Source organism: Phodopus roborovskii, unplaced genomic scaffold (assembly GCF_943737965.1).
Source record: "Phodopus roborovskii unplaced genomic scaffold, PHOROB, whole genome shotgun sequence".
Taxonomy (NCBI): domain Eukaryota; kingdom Metazoa; phylum Chordata; class Mammalia; order Rodentia; family Cricetidae; genus Phodopus; species Phodopus roborovskii.
The window spans coordinates 22,042-40,671 of NW_026125264.1; the positions used below are offsets into that span (position 1 = coordinate 22,042).

At 45.9% G+C, this 18,630-nt stretch overlaps 1 pseudogene; it reads right to left on the reverse strand.

The window, feature by feature from the left end:
* Positions 1–2,205: 2,205 nt before the first annotated feature.
* LOC127227970 (endothelial protein C receptor-like) lies at positions 2,206–6,448 on the reverse strand (annotated as a pseudogene).
* Positions 6,449–18,630: the final 12,182 nt, after the last annotated feature.

The following is an 18,630-nucleotide window of genomic DNA, read 5'->3' on the forward strand; positions in this document are numbered from 1 at the left end:
AAAAATTACAGACAAGGGAGTGTTTCGGAAGAAGCTATTGGCATGGTCTATTCAAAACAGACTATGGACGTTTCTCAGTTTGGGAAGAACGGGGAGGGCTGGCGAGGTGGGGAAACACAGAATGAGGGAGCGGCACACATCCATGTGTACTGAGTTTTGAGTTTTCTGGAAGCAGATGCTGAGAGAGAGTTGGAGATGCAGGATGTTTACTGGAGGAGGAAGCAGGATCGAGTTGAGTAAAAAGTTAAAGTGTTTTGTAGACCTCATACAGGCCCAGACAACCTGGCAGGGAGCTCTGGAGTAATTGGGCACAGCTGGGTGTCCATACCTCTGCTGTGCCAGTCACAGGGGGAGGACAGTCACAGGACAGGCATGCCCTTGTGCTGGACTGTTCTCTGCAGCTGAGGTGGTCGCTGGGAACTGAAGTGGCTAAGGACCCCTGTTAGCTGTACTCCCTGAGGTGGGCAGCAGGCCCCTCCCTGAGGATAAACTCAGCAGCATGCCTCTCCCTGAGGATGAACTCAGCAGCATGTTTCTGAGCTTCCCACAGAGAAAGAGGAAGGGCAGGAAGGAGAGAATGGACCCTATAGATTTTGCACATTATAGGTGTGAATAAAGAAAAGTAAGTAAATAAAGCTTACCACTGAGGTTTCTACAAGGATCCATGTGAATGTATTTCTTTTACCTATTAACACATATTAAATAACAGGAGAGAAAAGGGAGGGGAAAAGGTAATAAAATTGAATTCTCCTACATTGACTTTGAATATCCTCAAGATATTAAGGTAGAAACCATGTTCAAAGGAAGCTGGGTGCAATAGGCATGCTTATAATCCACAGCGTCCGGGGCTGAGGGAGGAGGATCATGGGTTCAAGGCCAGCCTGGCCTACACAGTGAGATCCTGTCTAAAACAAAACAGAAGTGAGTGCAGGGTTGGAACTGCTGTTCAGTGTCAGGAGCCTGCCTAATCTTTGTGAAGCCTTGGAGTTGGTCCCTTGGGAAACAATTAGTGCAAATGTGGTATTTGGAGCGGTAGCCATTGCTATACTCATGATACATGTATTATCTTACTTGGATTAGTTTACCTGATACCCATAATGTCTGTTTGAAGTAGAAATTTTGTTGTGTCCTTTTTGTGTATTTTATTATCCCTTTAAGGAAGAAAGATTTGGAGAAGTTAAATGCCTGACTCCAAGATGTAAAACTGAAATCTGATTTTAAAATGTTCCTAAAGCTGAGTGGTGGTGGCACATACCTTTTTTTTTTTTTTTTTTTTACATAGCAATCCCAGTCCCCCTTCTCCTGCTCCCCCCACTCCACTCCCCATCCACTTCTCAGAAAGGGTAAGGGGTGGCACATACCTTTAATCCTAGCACTCTGTGTGGTGGGAGAGGCAGGTGGATCTCTGCAAGTTTGAGGCCAGCCTGGTCTACACAGTGAGTTCCAGGACAGCCAAGGTTACACAGAGAAACCCTGTCTCAAATAAGTTAATAGAAAAATAAATACATATGTTCTTGAAAATTAAAAAAAAACTGTGTGTGTGTGTGTGTGTGTGTGTGTGTGTGTGTGTGGCCAGTGCTCCAGGAGGCCAGAAGAGGGCACCAGACCAGACTCCCTGGACCTGAAGTTACAGGCAGTTGTGAGTGCTGCCATCCTGGGTGCTGGTAATCCAACCCTGTCTACTGTAAGTTAAGAGTACTGTCTCTTAACTACTGAGTCATCTATCCAGCTCCAAACACATGCTTGTTGCTTCACAGAAACCATGTGAAGCTCTGGAATTCAGTGCATAGAAAAAAGAAGTAGGAGGAAGAGGACAGCATCTCCAAGGTGAAAGGAGGTTGAAAAGAGTCCCAGAATAGTTTTATGAATTACAGTGTCTCAGAAGAGAGTTTCCAGCTCACAGAGTCAAATGAAGCACACATTATGGAGGATGATGGTGACAGTGACAGATCATGATCTTTGACTACTTCATAGAGAGGTTACACCACTGCTTACTGTGTGACTGACAGATGAGGAAATAGAACAAAGGGTATAGGTTATTTTTTTCAGACGTTTTAATAAAATACAGGAAATAATTACACCTTTTACATAAATAAGATATTTAATTAATTATTACCTGTTCTCCCATATTGTTTGATCTTAACAATTGTGACATTTCTCTGGTTCTTTCAAACCAGTGTCCCATCCCAAACTGGACACACCAAATGTTTATTTTGGTTACAGGCAACTCATTTTATTTAGTTAGATGTTGTGATACGCCTCCAATGAATCTGCCTTTGCAAGTGGGTCACAGACACCCCAAGTCTATCGTCTGATCTCCACAGATAAGCAAACACTGCTGCTTCTCAGACCAGTTAAACAAGGCATGCACGTTGCTCTCAAGTGCTTTGTCTACAAACCCTCTTTGCATCCCTTCCTCAAACTGGTTGGCAGCTGCAGGAGAAAAAAGTGAGTTGTTGCGCTAAACCTCCTGAGATTGGGTGGTCCACTGGGGGAGACAGTCTGTTTGGCTTCCTAAGAGCTGTGACCTTCCCTTACCAGCCCTCATCAGTCCAGCCCTTTCTCTGAGAGGACTTGAGAATAATTAGCAGCGCCGTCCACCCGTGCACAGGAAGATGCCCACGGCCACACCAGCAATTATGAAACTGCCCATCAGGATGCCCAGGACCAGTGAAGTGTAAGAGCGGCCTGTTTGGCTCCCTGCAGAACAGGCAGAGACTGAGTTTAAGAGAATAATCCCAAGGAGTCCCAAGTTTGGCTTGAACCCCAAGGCATCTATACTTCACCCAGTGACTTAAGCCATGGTCATGTACCCTCTCCCAGTCTCCAAACCCCTCCTTTCGTTGCACAAGGGATACTTCAGGTCCATCCACTTGCCTAGAAGCTGCCCCCTGTCCCAACACACAGGCAGGGCCCAAACCCCCTCATACCTTTCATGTTTTGTGTAGTGATGTGGTTCTCCACATACTTCACACAGGTGTCCTGAAGAAATTCCTGCAGTTCATACCGAGTCCGATTGTAGGCATTAAGCTGCTTCAGGGTGAAGGTGAGAGCCGGAGGGCTCCTGGGAGCCAGTCACCCACAAGGCAGTCTTTGGCTGGAAGCTTACAAAGGAGCTCCCATTCACAGCCACATCGAAGAAGACGTGGGCTTCAGAGCTCGGGGCTTCAGAACTCTCAGTAGACTGCTTGGCCGGTAGCTCACAGCCCAGGGAGCAAGTGATTGTGAGAGGAACTAGAGAGAGAAGGGAGGGGGGCTCAGTCTTGTACTTGCTTGAGAAGGTGCCAGGTGTGGGGGATGTCCACCCGGAGCAAAGGGGACATGGACGGAAGATGGGATTGGGGGCTTGAGGACACAAAAGCCTGACTGGAAAGTGCTGAGGTTTGATTGTTGCAGCCCATCTAAAAAGGCCCCAGGAACCACGAAGAAAAAGTGAGACCATGAAGAGAAAGGAGCAGAGAAGGGATGTGAAGGGGAGCGGAGCGGTGGTTTCCCAGACCAATAAATTAAATAAATCAGTGGAGTCTTGGAGAGGAGTTGGGGCTACGAGGGAGCTGTGGGTGGGACCATCAACATCGATGAGAAGAGGGGCAAAGTGCTTCGCTGTATGAAGCAAAGTGTAGCGGAGTATGAGGGAAAGGAGTTGGCAGAGTAGTCATTGAAACTTTGGGGGTCAGAGAGGATCCAGGGCTAGGAGATCTCCTTCCCTCCTTCCATCCCTCCCTCCCTCTCCCTCTTCCCCCTCCCCCCCTTCTCATCAGATAGAGGTTTCTTACAATTAGGAGCACTGCTCTTCTCCAGGCCCCACAGAACAATCTCCAAGGGCCAGGGCTCTTCAGGGAAGCCCCACTCCACAGACCACGCCCATCTTCCCCCTCCCACTCACAAAGATCCTGCTGTTTAGAACCTTAGCCTTAGCACCCTAGCTCCGCCACAAGCCCCCTCAGACCCTCTCAATCTCCAGGGCTCCTGGCAGCCCCGACCCAGCACCCCACTCACAGACTACGCTGCTCTTGCGCTCGCGATACACCAGCTGCACCAGGGAGTGGAACTGGGACAGGTAGAGCTGCAGGCCCTGCTCTGTGTGCTTCAGCTCTCGGGATCCTGCCAGGGTTGCAGCTGGAGGATGGTAACATTGTTGCTTGGGCCCTCCAGTGTGTGTGTCAGGATTTTCCCCAGCGAGGCGTTGCCCTGATGTCTCACGTGATCGGGGTCTCGGAAGTAGGAGATCTGGAGCATACGCAGGCTTTGAGAGCCTGGGGGAAGAGTCAGTGCGGCGTCAGGATCTCCAGCCAGGGAAGGGGTGGCTGACAGCTAGAGATAATAACCCCTTACCCAGAGGCCTGCTGCCCATTTCAACAATCATATAAAGCGCTCTCCCACCTGCCCTCCTATTTGATGCTCACAACAACCCTGCCAGGAGAGGACAGGGATTATTATCTTCGCTTTACAGACGAGGAAACTGAGACCTGCAGTTGGAAAAAGGCATCCCTCTGTGCCTTTGCCTCCTCCCTCACATGTCCAGCTTATCTCACTCCGGCCTATGATAAAACCCCAATTCCAGCTCCAGTTCCCTTTCTCCTGGGACACTGCCATCGAGGCTTGGGTACCACCGTGACTCATTTCTCAATTTCACCCTTTTGTTTTGTTTTTCGAAACAGGATCTCATTGTGTAGCCTGGGCTATACTGGAGCTGGTTCTGTAGATCAGGCTGGCCTCCAACTCAGGGATCCTCCTGTCTCTGCCCCCCTGTGCTGGGATTAAAGCATGCATGTGCCACCACACTGGGCTCAGTTACATCCCTTCTTACTGCATCTCCACTTGACCCAAAACCCTTAAAGCCCTCCAGTGCCATACCCTACCCCTTCCAAATAATAATAGCTAATATCCATTAAGTGCTTGTTATGCCTTGGGCGCTGTTTTACACACATTATTATCTTATGTATGCCTTCCTCCTAATGCCTTAACACAGTAGCTACTATTATTAACCCCGTGTGTATGGGAATCTGAGGCTAACATGGTGAAGCAAGCCAAGATTTGAACACAGGTAGCTGAAGCCTACCCGTTTTTGTCTGGAATAGATTGCTTCCCCATAGGACACCCGTCCACAGGACAGATCTTAGAGTTTGGGATCCACAACAAGTGATCTGGCCCCAGCTGTATTTTCTGTGTTCAGTTTTTTCAAATGGCTTGGAGTTCCTCATGCTGACTTTTGGCCACTGCATGCAGAGCTCATCAGGGTTGCTCTGCTGTCCTTGTTCTGCCTGGCAAATTTCTATCTGTGTTCCGAGATTCAGCTCCGTCGCCTTCTCCTTGGAGCACTGTCTCATCCCCCGTCCCCCTTTTCACCTGGGTCTGGGCAAAGTGTGTTGCATCAGCACAGATTTCATGGGATTCCTAGTGTTAGTGTCCACACACACCAGGCCCCTCCTGGCTGTTAAACTGGGTTTGGTCAGCCCTGCTTTCAGTACCCCGAAAAGGGCCTTGGCAGTATTGGAGCCAGGACAAGGGCTGAATGAGTATGACATTGTAAGTCACCCCAGCCCCCTGTTGCATTTGAGAAGTTGCTTTCTGTGATATGCTGGTGTGAGCAACCTTAATGCTATCCCTTATCTGTTTTGTGGCCCAGCTTTCTCCCCTGTAAGATCAGTGCGATAGCATTCTGAATACTGCTTCTCAGGGAGGGAGACTGACCTATGGGGCGGCGGCGACGGTAGTGTCTGGCGTAGCTCTATGGCTCTTTTTCTGTTTAAGAGCTTCCAGCAGCTGGCTCCTTCCAGCCCTGGGCTCTTCTCTGTCCCCTGTCCCACCTCACTAGCGTTTCTCTAGCCTTTCTCCTCTTTCTCCACCTCCCCATCTCAATCCCCAAACTTGTCTCAGTTCTCCTAATGTTTTCCCTTTCTCTCCATCTCAACTCCTCGCTGACTCTCTTCTGTCTGACACTCTGCTCTGTCTCTATCCTCATTCTCACTCTCGACAGGTCCCTTCCACCAGCCTCCTGAGAGGTAACTGAACTTCTTCGCCTTCTCTTTGGAACATAAACCAATGTCCAGGACCCAGCGTGCACGGTAGAGCGATCCTAGCAGCTGTAGACACCCGTGCGGCGGGTTTAGCTATCCGACAATCTTGTCAAAGTTTCCAAATACACCAAGTCCCCAGAACATCCCCAGGCAGGAGCCGCGTCCCTAACTTACCATCTGAGTCTTCCTGGTTACAAAAGGCGCAGCCAGGCGCAGCAGCAGCAGCAGCGACAGCAATTTCGTCAACATCCTGGAGTAGAAGTTCTTGGTCCCACCTGGTCCGGGGCAGACTCGGGCTCCGCAGGCTGCAGATTAGGAAAGAGACGGGAAGCTGCCCGGGAGGGGCGGGAGCTGAGCCGAGGATGGAAAGAGACCAGGAATGCCTGGAGGAAGAGGGAGTCAAGCTTTTAAAGTGTTACTTCTATCTACCTCATTTCCTACTAGGGGGCCGGCTCGCCTCGGCCCCTCCCAGCCTTGGCCCGCTTGCCTAGACCTGCCTGTTCCCTTCTCCTCCCGCTGCTTGCTTCCGAGGCTTGAGGAAGAACGGAAAGGGGGAGAAGGGCTTGGTGAGAAGTCCGGCTGCCGCTGAGTCAGGGGGTGGGGCGTCTGCTTTCGTTGTTGCTGACTCCAGGAATATAGAGATCATTAGGTTACTGATGGGGAAACTGAGGTCCGAAGAGATGGTGGGACTTGCCCTAAGTTTGTACGCCGTGATGACAGCGGATCCAGGATTGGAATTTAGCTTTCCAGAATAACTGTCTATATTTTATCAGAAGTTTAAGTATTACACACTCGGGGCTTGGCTCTCAGCAACAGTCACAGAACCGAGTGAGTATATAGGAGTTCATTATTTGTAATAGAGAGTTACGAAGGATCCAGACAAAGCTCAGCATCAAACAGGTCATAGTCATTTAATGGACAATGACATCACAATTAGCATAGTTTTTGGTATTTTGTATTTTGTTTTTTTTTCTTTGTTATGAAGAAATTTGGTGCATCATTCTCAGTAAGCAATATTTCCTGAAATATGTGTTCATTTATATAAGGGTGTTTTTAGTTTGTGCATCTTCTTCTTCTAACAAAATCTCAATATCTGTATCAGACTGGCTTTGAACTCACAGAGATCCAGCTGCCCCTACCTCCTGAGGACTGGGATTAAAGACACGAGCCTCTGTGCCTGACCTTTTAAGCATTTTGTAAGTTAGCATGCACAGCAATGAATTTCATTATGGCATTTTTCATATATACATACATACATATATATACACACACATACATATACTATGTGTGTGTCATTATACTTTGTTCTTAGATGTCCTCCTCTACTGTCCTCCCTCATCTCCTTGCCTTCCTCTCTCTTCTCCCCCTCCATTGCCCATCTCTTTCATCCCCTTTATAAGTTTTGTGTATGCTCATGCCGCACGTGCGCGTGCGCGCGCACACACAGATTCTACATATGAGATAAAACATGCAGTACTTTCACTTAACAAGATGACCTGAAGGGGCTGGAGTAATGGCTCAGTGGTTAAGAGCTTTGCCTTTTCTCCCAGAGGACCTAGGTTCAATCCTCAGCACCCACATGGCAGCTCACAACTGTCTATAACTCTTAAGGTCTTTCACCTTCACACAGAAATGCAGGCAAAGAGAGCAATGCACATAAAATAAAGAAAAAAAAAGATGACCTGAAGTTCCATTTGTTTTCTTGTAAATATTACAATTTCATTCCCCCCTTTAGTTAAATAGAATTCTATTTTGCTTATAAGCCACATTTTAAAAAATCCATTCATGTGTTGATTGATGTGTGGGTATGTTTCAATGAAGGGTTTGGACAGCAGTATGAAATGCAGATATTATTTTGGGAAGCAAGTAGATCCATTTAAAGTCAGTCCCCCAAATTAGGAAAGTCCCTATGGTGAAATACTACTCAGAAGTAAAAACAAAAATAAAATGCTTCCCTTCAAAATCCCCACTTAATTTTCATATTTCTTAGAACCACTAGAAGTTGTATTACTTATTTCCATAGTTGTCTGAATTTTCCACCACAGTGCAAGCACCATGGGAATGGAAGCTGTCTGTCCATTTTGCTCTGTGCTGGTCCATTGATGCAATTACACATAAGCATCCACTAGACAAATGACAGAGTGAGGGTGTCATGATTTGTACACATCTCTAGGAGTAAATTATAGACCACGATAAGCAGCTTAGAACCATTTGTTCATCTATCAGCCACATACTAACCAAGCACACCTGTCTCTGTATGGAAGCAAATGAATCTGGACAGATATGTATTAGGTGGAACAATTTATTTCCAGGGAGGGGAGGGGGAGAGGGAAGAAGAGGAAGAGAGGGATGGAGGGAAAGGGAGACAGAGACACAAAGAAAGACACTGATAGGAATGGGAGATCTTGTGGGGAAAAAGTTACCACTATTTTGCAAAGGGTTTTCCCCATTATAAATATAATTGCTTTAAATGGTCGATTTTATGTCTAGAATATGATCATATATTTCCTGTTTAATTAAAAACAAGAATTTTAAGTAATAGGTTGAGGTACATCCCTATACTAGAATAATCCATGGTGTGGGAAAGGGTGGAGAACAGGGTGATACTGACAGTGCAGTAGGATTTGTGGACCAAATACAGGTAGCATATCCCATGTGTTCTCATTTTAAAATGCACAGCGGCCCAAGTAATGCATTTACAAGTCCAGCCTCATGTTTCCTAACCATGTATCTATTTGTCTGTTTGAATGAACAGGAGAATGTCTGGAGGCTGTCTGTGGCTCAAGATTGCCCCGGCAGAACAGGATTGGGTCAAAGGCCAAAAGAGGAACTTGAACTTTTTATCTGATCTCCTCCCCGGTGTCACAGTGGAATCTGGGAGAAACCATGGTTATGTGTAGGCTCCCATTCTGTTTCTGTAGGCACTCTCATGCTTACCTCTCTGTTCTTGCAGATTTTACAGCTCACCATCTTGCTCTGAACTGAAGACCCAGGGGCTTCAAAATGGAGTGATTTAAATCGTGGCCAATCTCAACGTCTTGAATGTTTAAAAGAAGATCGTCTTGCATTTGAAGAACTATTACTTCATGTTCATAGCATTATATTCTAAATAACTAAAACGACATTCACTCATTCTCACTTGTAGCTCTCTTCCCTGTATTAACCCCTGAATTTGTAATATCAAATGAAAACGAAATTTGACCATTTTTCCATTTCTTTGTATTTCTGAATATTTATGTCATATATATGCATGCATCTTAAATGATACGGTGGTATCTTCTACTCTGTGGAAATAACACTAGCATGCATTAGTCCTTTTCAATCTGCTTCATTCAATTGTTGTGTCAATTGTGTTGTACAGTCATTGTTACAGCTTTACCACATTCCGTTTTAAGGGTATACTCCACTGGGGGGCTGGAAAGCTGACTCAGCAGTTAAGAGTACTGCCCGCTCTTCCAGGTGACCCAGGCCTGATTCCCAGCACCTACACAGCAGTTTGCAGATTTAACTATGCTCACAGTCTGTAACTTCAGTTCCAGGAAATTCAACACCCTTTTCTGACCTCTGAAAGCACCAGGCATGTACAAGATGCAAAGACACACATGCAGGCAAACATTTACACACATAAAGTCAAACAAATAAACCTGAAAAGAGTATATCACTGTTTCTTCATCATCTGATATTAGACATTACTTTTCTGTGCTTGTTCATATGTATATATTTATATGTACATGCACATACATGTGGAGGCCAAAGGTAGATGGTTAGGTGTCTCCCTTAATTGCTCTCTATCTCCTTCTTTTCCCTTCTTCTTTTCATGTGTTTGTATGTGTGCATATGTGCATTCAGCTCACATGTATGTAGGTACATATGCATGTGAAAGGAAGCATGTATGTGAACATGTATGCAGAAGCCCAAGGCTGATGTCAGTGATATTCTTTGGTCATGCTTCCATCATCACTCAGTCACATAGAGTTTGAGGTCAGTGAGCTGGCTCAGCAGGTTAACACACTTGACAGAGTGCATACCAGACGGACTCTGGTATGCAGGCCCCTTTTCTCCATTGACTTTAATTAATCTCCTCCCCAACCCCCAGAACTTGAATAAAGCTAGTCTCACTGGCCAGCTTGCTCTGGGGAGTCCTGTCTCCATCTTCAGAGGCTAGAATGCCCACCTTCATTTACCCGGGCTCTGGAGTTGTGCATTTTAACCACTGCACTATTTCCCTAGCCTTTCATCTTATCTTTTGAGACAGGGTCTCTCCCTAAACCTGGAACTTACTGACTGGCTGGCCAGCAAGCCCATGACTCCTCCTGTCTTTGTGTCTCCAGTGATGGGGTTACAGGTGCAACATGCCAGGCTGGGCTTTTTATATGGGTGCTGGGGACCCGAACTCAGGTCCCCATGATTGAAAGGCAAGCAGGTTTTTGACTGAGCCATCTCCCCCTCCTGACATTTATGTTTGTTATTTGTATGTTATGAGCAGTACTGGCATGTGCATTCATGTTTATGATTCCTTGTGTCTAGATGGGAGAGTTTGTGTAGCTGCACACCTGGGCGTGGACTTGCTGAGTCACAGGGTACGTGCCTTTCAATTTGGGTAGATACTGCCAAAATCTTTTACAAAGATGTGTGCTAATTTGCATTCCCAGCAGTGTGTAGTTCCCCGGCTCACATCCTTGCCAGCCCTTGGTAGCAGCAGGTGGGGGGTGTAAAACGGTGGTGCTCAATCTGGCTTAACTTTTTGCCGATTCCTAATGAGCTCGTGTGTCTCTTTGCTTTGACTTTTCGTCCTTTGTGGCCTGGGAAAGTGTTTTGGGATTGAAGGAAATGAACTCCACACTGCAACCATTGTTCACATGCAGTTTGAGATGGAGTACTGGTGTCAGTGGTGAGGGATGGAGGCTTCATGACTTTGGCACTGAAAAGAGGTTCAGGACAGGCAGATCTGTGATGAAACAGAGATTAATCGATCTTAAGGTAGGCTAAATGTGAGGATTAGGAAAAAGAGAGGCCCTTGGAAGAAAGGAAGACACAACAGGCATGGGCTTCTCCAATAGAGAGCAGCAGAAAGGAAAATAGAGGAGGGTGGCTCTGGGCTCTGCAAAGGACACTCACAATCAGAGGACCTTAGTGTTAACTGCATATACACCATTTTAGTGGTTCTCAAGTTACAGCTCAAAAGGCTGATAAATGGTCAGCTCAGCTGGTATCGGTCCTTTCACACAGCCTGAGTTAAAACACACAAGCACCACACATACACACACATTAAATAAATAAATGATTTGAAGTTGCTGAAGGCTCCTCTTTTAAACATTTTATTTATTATTTTATGCATGTGAACATTTGCCTGCATGTATGTATATACACTGTGTGGCTGCCGGGAACCTTCAGAGGCTGAAAGAGGGCACTGGACCCCCTGGGTTGTAAGCCACTGCGAGGATTCTGGGAACCAAACCCAGGTCCTAACTGCAGAGCCATCTCTGTAGTTCCCCCCAGGTGAGATTATACTGGCTTTGGAGGTCTTCTGACAAATTAGAATCTGATAAAGTAAAGCCAGGAGCCATGAGTGTTGCACAGGGGGTTTAGTCCCTGGTCCTTCCCTGTAAATAGGGTTTCTGGTGAGATTTCTAGAAAATTGCAGGTTTATAGCTGGGAAGGGAGAAAGGCCTTAAGCAGCTGTTGACTGCACCACAGCTCTTGCTTACTGTTGCTAAGATGCTTCAACCGGTAACTGGATGAGGGGTTCCTCTCCCCTCTCATGTCCCCAAGATTTCCCCTGCCTTTGATGTAAGCATCTGGGGTTCAGCTGAAGAGATACACAGAGGACTGTCTCACTAAGCCAAGATCTGTCATAGACCGAGTTGGTAGCAGCAATAGGTATTTGCCAAGCACCATCCTTACACACCAGAGCCCTGGCTACAATAATTTTGATTGCTAACATTCATTTATTGTTAGCCAGAGGCAGTGTCCAGTCTTTGCATAAATAATACATACCAGTTCTATGAGGTGGGTACCATGACCACTAGCATTTTACTAAAAGAATCCAGTTCAGAGAAGTTAAATGACTTACCTCAGGTTACACAGCAAAAATTATCATTGGAATTTCATTTTTACACTAATTTGAAAAAGTTTTTTAATGCATCTGTGTGTGTTGTATGTGTGTTTATGCATGGGGGTTTGTATACTAGTGTATGTGTGCGTACGCATATGTGTATGTGTGCATGAATGTAAAAGGACAACCTCAGGGGTCATCCTCAGGAATACTACCTGCCTCTGTGGTAGTTGGAAAGAAAATGGTCCCCAAAAGGAGTGGAACTGCTGGGAGGTGTGGCTTGTGGTTGGAATGGAGGTAGGCTTGTTGGAGGAAGTGTGTCACTGTAGGGGCAGGCTATGTGGTCTCCTATGCTCAAGCTATGCCCAGTGGGGAACACAGACTACTTCTACTGCCTGTGGATCAAGAAGTAGAGCCCTCAGCTCCTTCTCTATTACCACATCTGTTTGCATGCTACCCGCCATGACAATAATGGGCTAAACTTCGGAAACTGTAAGCCAGCCCCTGTCAAATGTTCTCCTGTGGTCATGGTGTCTCTTCACAGCATAGAAACCCTAAGACAGCCTCCTTTACTTTTTCTTTTGAAGATCATTTATTTTTAGTGTGTGTGTGTGTGTGTGTGTGTGTGATGTGCATGCATGTGCAGACACACGTGTGGAAGTCAGAGGACAACTTTGAAAGTTGGTTCTGTATGTCCACTGTAGCATATGGTGATCAAATGCAGGCCTTCAGGTTTGCCTGGCAAACACTTTGGCTTGCTGAGCCTTCTCTTGCTCTTCAGTCCTTTGAGACAGGGCCTCTCATTGGCTTGGAAAACCCTGCTGCTTTTGCTCCCAATGCTGTGACATTTTTATATGGATGCTGGGGTTGAACTCGGTATCTCATGCTTGAAAGGCAAACACTTTTCCAGCTCTCTCTCCCTCTCTCTCTCCCCCCCTTTCTCTGTCTCTGTCTGTCTGTCTCTCCTCTCTGTCTCTCTGTCTCTGTTCTCTCTCTCTCTCTCTCTCTCACAGGTCCATCAAAAAGATTTTGATCCATACACTTCTGAGCACATGACTCTGACATTCTTGACTGTTTAATGTATGCTGATTTCTAGTGCAGCCCTATGCTCACTTCCTCTGGGGAAGGCAAGGTCATTATCCTCACTTTACAGACAGGACAAATGAGGGAACAGGCAGGTCACACTACTTGGGAACTAAAAGCAGAATTTGAACTCAAAGAGGACGAGGGCAAGAGTAGGGGTAGATAAGCTGGTGAGCAGAGAGGAGCCAACTGAGAACTTTTCCATCTAAATCCAGAAATGCGGCCATTGGAGCTGAGGGGCTGAAAAATCACACTCCGTAGTGGGTTCTGGGACAGCAGTCAGATTTGCCTGGAATCTGAAAAATAAGGGTCTTAATGAGTAAAGGGAAGTGAAGGAAGCTAGTGGCAATGTTTCTCACTCCAGAGAGCACATGTTGGGGAAAGATAAGGGAAACAGGAAACAGGCTGTGGCCAGTGCTGGTGCATCCCCAGTGGGTGAGGAGAGCCCCCTGCCAAGGCTGGGCTGTGTGCCCAACTGCACTTCAGAGGACCCACTCCCCTTCCTTGTGACCTGAAGACAGACCTGACCTGACCTGGCTCAACTCCACAACAAGAGGGTGTCCTCTACAGAGACAGTGCCCACCCCACTTCCCCAGAATCAGGTCACCAACAACATGAAGTTTACAACCACACACACACAAGCACGCACTCACGGACGCGCACGCACACACACACACCTGGAGAAGCAACTGGGGAACTCTCATTTACAGATGAGGACACAGGCGTGCTAAGATACCCAGATGGTCAGAGGCAGGGCTGCAGAACAGGTGAGCCGGACTCTCAACGTGCTTCCTTCATTCTTAGCATCATTTGGCTCCTGCATGCCCACACACTGAGGGAATTGAGTAGGTGGGGGAGGTGAGGAAGGAGCTAGGCTTCACAGGCAGCCAGAGGAACTGTGGCTTGGGAAGAGTGGAAGTTAGATGTGAATGAAGTGTGATTTCCTGAAGGGAAGGCAGAGAAATAGATGGAAGTCTTAGTCAGGATGTTCTCTGTCGGCACAGTTCCCAACACACTTCAGCACAGGGCATGTGGGACACATGAGCAGAGGCGGGAAGTCAGGGTAACTCTGCTCTGCCAGCTCCAGTGATTGACAGGTACCTGATGGTGCTGGGTGACTCCCACTATCCTCTCCAGCCTTATCTTTCCCTGGATTCCTGTCAGCCAAACTCACTCCCCCTGATTTCCTGAATACAGAATGCATGCCTGTTACCCTTCCACTCTCTTTAATCATATTGTTAGATAGCTTCAAAGTCTTTATATCCCTGACTAGCTCTTTTCACAGAAACTCATGCAGCCACACATACACACCTAACTTTTAAAATAAGTACAATTTTAATAAATAATTAAATAAAGTAAAGATATGAGCTATCTAAGGGGGGGGGGGGGAATCTAACAAAGCATGGGTAAGGTGTTTAGAAATAAAATTGTAGAACTCTGAGAGATGTCAAAGAAAGTTCGAGAGAGTTAGGGAGACATACCCTATCCTGTGATTGGATGGTTAAATACTGTGAAATTATCTAGTCTCCCCAAAGCCATTTGACATACCAATGCAGTGCTAAAAAATCAACAAACTAAATGTAATGTCATCAAAAGCACACCAGCCTGATAAAATGACTCCAAACTTGAAAATGGCCCCTAAGCTATGAAGACTAATCCTAAAACTGTATTAATTGAGATAGCTAGCCTGTCACTGGTTCTGGGAGAGTATTGTAATAGAATGGATGTGTTTACTCAAAGCCAGATCTTCTAGGAAAAGCAAATGTGGGATGAGTGGTACCTGGACAATGAATAACAAGTAAGAGAAACCAGGCTTTGTGTTGTGGCTGTCTTTCTGTGTAACCCAGGCTGGCATCTAACTCATGGGAGTCTCTTTCCCCAGCCACCCTGCCTGGCCTAGTTTTTATTTGTTTTTCATGTTTTTTTTAAAAAGATTTATTTATGCATATGTGTTTCTCTCTGTATGTATGCCCCCATGTGTGCAGGTGTCCTCAGAGGGTTATATGAGGATATAGAATTATATGAGGTTGAGAACTGCCTGATGTGGGTGGGGGCTGGAAACTGAACTCTTCTCCTCTGGAAGAACAGTAGACGCTCTTACCTACTGAGCCCTTGAACTTTAACTCTTCCCACCTCTTCTTCCCTGAGTATATCAGCTCTCTCCCACCTTACCCCCTTCTAAAAGACAGACCTTCATGTAGACCAGCCTGTGAGATATCTCTGCCCCTTTCTCGTGTCTCTGTCTTTGTCTCTCTCTCTCTCTCCCTTCCCTGCCTCATGTTTGTATGTGTATTCATGTATTCATACCAGTACCATGGATGGAGGCCAGAGAACAACCTCAGGCATTGTTCTTCAGGAATGCCATCTACATTTTTTTTTTTTTTTTTTTGAGACAGGGTTGTTGTGGAATAATCTTTTTGTACATTGTCAAGAAGTGTCACTCAGTTTAATAAAAAGCTGAATGACCAAGAGTTACGCAGAATTTGGGGGGGCAGAGAGAATGCTAGAAAGAAGACTGCAGAGACGCCCTGAGATGCAGAATGAGCAGGATGGACAGTACGTAGGTGAGGTAAACGAGTCTCAGGACAGCACATAGATAAATAAGAATGGGCTAATTTAAGGTGTAAGAACTAGTTAGGAACAAGCCTAAGCTATTGGATGAGCTTTCATAAGAAGTCTCAGTGTGGTTATTTGGGAGCTGGCAGGTGGGACAGAATCTGCCTACACAGGGTTTCTTATTGGCCTGGAGCTTGGCAAAGGCAATTGGCAAGATAGGCCCAGGAATGTCTCTGTATCAGTCTCCCTGCACCTGTCACCTGTGAGCTGGCATTATAGGCACTTGCCACCATACCCAGCATCTTAAAAAGGAATTTGATTATAACATTTATCTACTGTGTGTGCACACATGCACACAACATATGTGTGGAGGTCAGAGGACAACTTTTGGGAGCCAGTTCTCTCCTTCCACTGCGTGAGGCCGGGAACAACATTCAGGCTGTCAGGCTTGGCAGCCAGTGGCAGGCACTTTTGTCTGCTGAGCCTGCTCAGCAGCCCTCACCACCTACAGTATTTTTATACAGAGTCTGGGAACTGCAAGACAAACTCTTTACTGAGCATCTGTCTCGACAGTGCCATTGAACGGAGCTCCTGCTCCTCTTGCCTGGCTCTTTCACCTGCAGGAAAGCCCCTTAGTGGCTTCCTAGCCTCCTACCCCTCCCCACTTGTTTGTTCGTTTGTTTGCTTGCTTTTCTGTTTCCTTCTCTACCCCTTGAAAGCCCATTGTTAACACTTAGGACAAAGTCTAAGTTCCCTGCTTGTTTTACAAAGGTTTGTACCATCTAGCCCCCACCCACCCTTGTCACCATTGTTTCTCATCGCTTTACAGTGGTACCCACCGGTACCCACCATATTCAGCTAGTTGAGCATGCTTTCCTTGCAAGTGGATTACACTTACTGCTGCCCTGGGGCCATGCACCAGTCCTTCTGTAGCCTGAAAAGCCCTTTCTGGTCACGTTAATCAGTTGCTTCCTTCTCAGAAACCAGCCCCCCCTTTTTTTTAACCCTCCTACATGACATTTTCTTTTTCTAATGCTTCATCTTCCATACCAAAGCTGAAAGAGGGCACCAGCATTGTCTGTATTGCCAGAGTTGCAGAGTACCAGCTTCACAGTAGGTGCTCAAGGGATGTTTCCTAGGTCAATGATCAAATATGATTTCTAGGGAAGAATTAGAAAAATGTGATTAGCCAACCTCTTGGCACTAAAAGCACTATTTTATCTTTCTGAGATTCTGACTTTTTATCTGGAAAGTGAGAATTAAACAGAAACTCTCTCAGGGCTGGAGAGATGGCTCAGTGGTTACGCGCACTGAAGGTTCTCCAGAGAACACTGCCTCTATTCTCAGCACAATGGCAGCTCACAACCATTAGTAACTCAATCCCAGGAAATCTGATGCCTCTTCTGGCCAGCAGAGGCACTGCACACACTTGATGCTCAGACAAGCAAGCAGACAAAATACTCACACATAAAAATAAAATAAAATTGAAACTGTCTCATGGGTATCATGGGTCTGTCCATTATTCATCACAGAGTCTGATATTTTGTGCCAACGATAGTCTTCAGCATGTTAACAATGTTTTCTTTATAGAGCTATACATTCCCCCCACTTCCCTCCTCCCCTCTCTCCTTCCACCTGTCCTTGTCCCCCATGCTCCCAAGTTACTCAAGAGATTTTGTCTTTTTACCTTTCCTAGTCGGATCCATGTATGTCTCTCTTAGGGTCCTCTTTGTTTCCTAGACTCTCTGGGAACAAGGACATTTTTATAAAAATAGAAAGTAAGCATGAGTCACAAGTTCATTCAACTCATCAATGAAGGGACCAGGAAGATGACAAATCCAACTTAAAACAGAACTTAAAAACCAGAGTTTCATAATCAATAGAAGAAAAAAATATTGACGTAAGAATGCTAAATAAAATGCAAGTTGGCTAAATGATCCCCAGCACGATAAAACCACAACCTTTAGGATTCTCTTCTGTGCTAGACAAGAGAGGGCATATCAGTTTATGGAATTGTACACCATCCAGGCTTTCCTTGATAAAAAAAAGTAAATTCATTTCAGAGATAGATGACTGTTTTGTTAGCCTTTTTTTCTTAAAATTTATTTATTTTGCATACAATGTTCTGTCTTCATGTTTTGCCTATACACCAGAAGAGGGCTTCAGGTCTTATTACAGATGGCTGTGAGGCTTCACGCGGTTGCTGGGAATTGAACTCAGGTCTTCTGGAAGAGCAGTCAATGCTCTTAACCTCTGAGCCACCTCTCCAGCCCCTTGTTAGTCTTTTTGTTGCTGTTTTTGAACAGGGACTGTCAGTAGGTATCCCAGGCTGGCCTTACATTCTCAGTTCTCTTGCCTCAGTCTCCTGAGTGCTGGGATTTCAAGCACATGTCACCATACCCGGCTTCAGAGACTCTTAAATAGATTTGCTGGTCAATGATTTATCATGACATCATATGGGGCTGGAGAGATGGCCCAGAGGTTAAGAGCACTGGCTGCTCTTCGAGAGGACCCAGGTTAGATTCCCCGGAACCCACATGGCAGCTCCTAACCATCTACAATTCTAATTCCAGGTCATCTGTTGCCCTTTTCTGGCCTCCATGAACACTGCACACATGTGATGCACAGACATACATGTAGACAAAACACCCATACACATAAAATAAAAATAAAGAAAGAAGTTAACTGGTTTGCCACCATGCCCAGATCACCTGCAAATGCCTCATAATCATGCTCTTCCCTTGGCAAAGGTGAGCTGCTTGCTATTCTGCCTCTCTGGGAAGCAAGATTCTACCTCAACCTTTGAATCTTGAGTTCTTTTGAGTGACAAGAGATTTAAGTGAGTTTCCTTAGTAGCTATGAAAGAGTGTGCCTAAGGGAACAGAATTCCCTCAGGATTCAACTCTTAAGGTACAG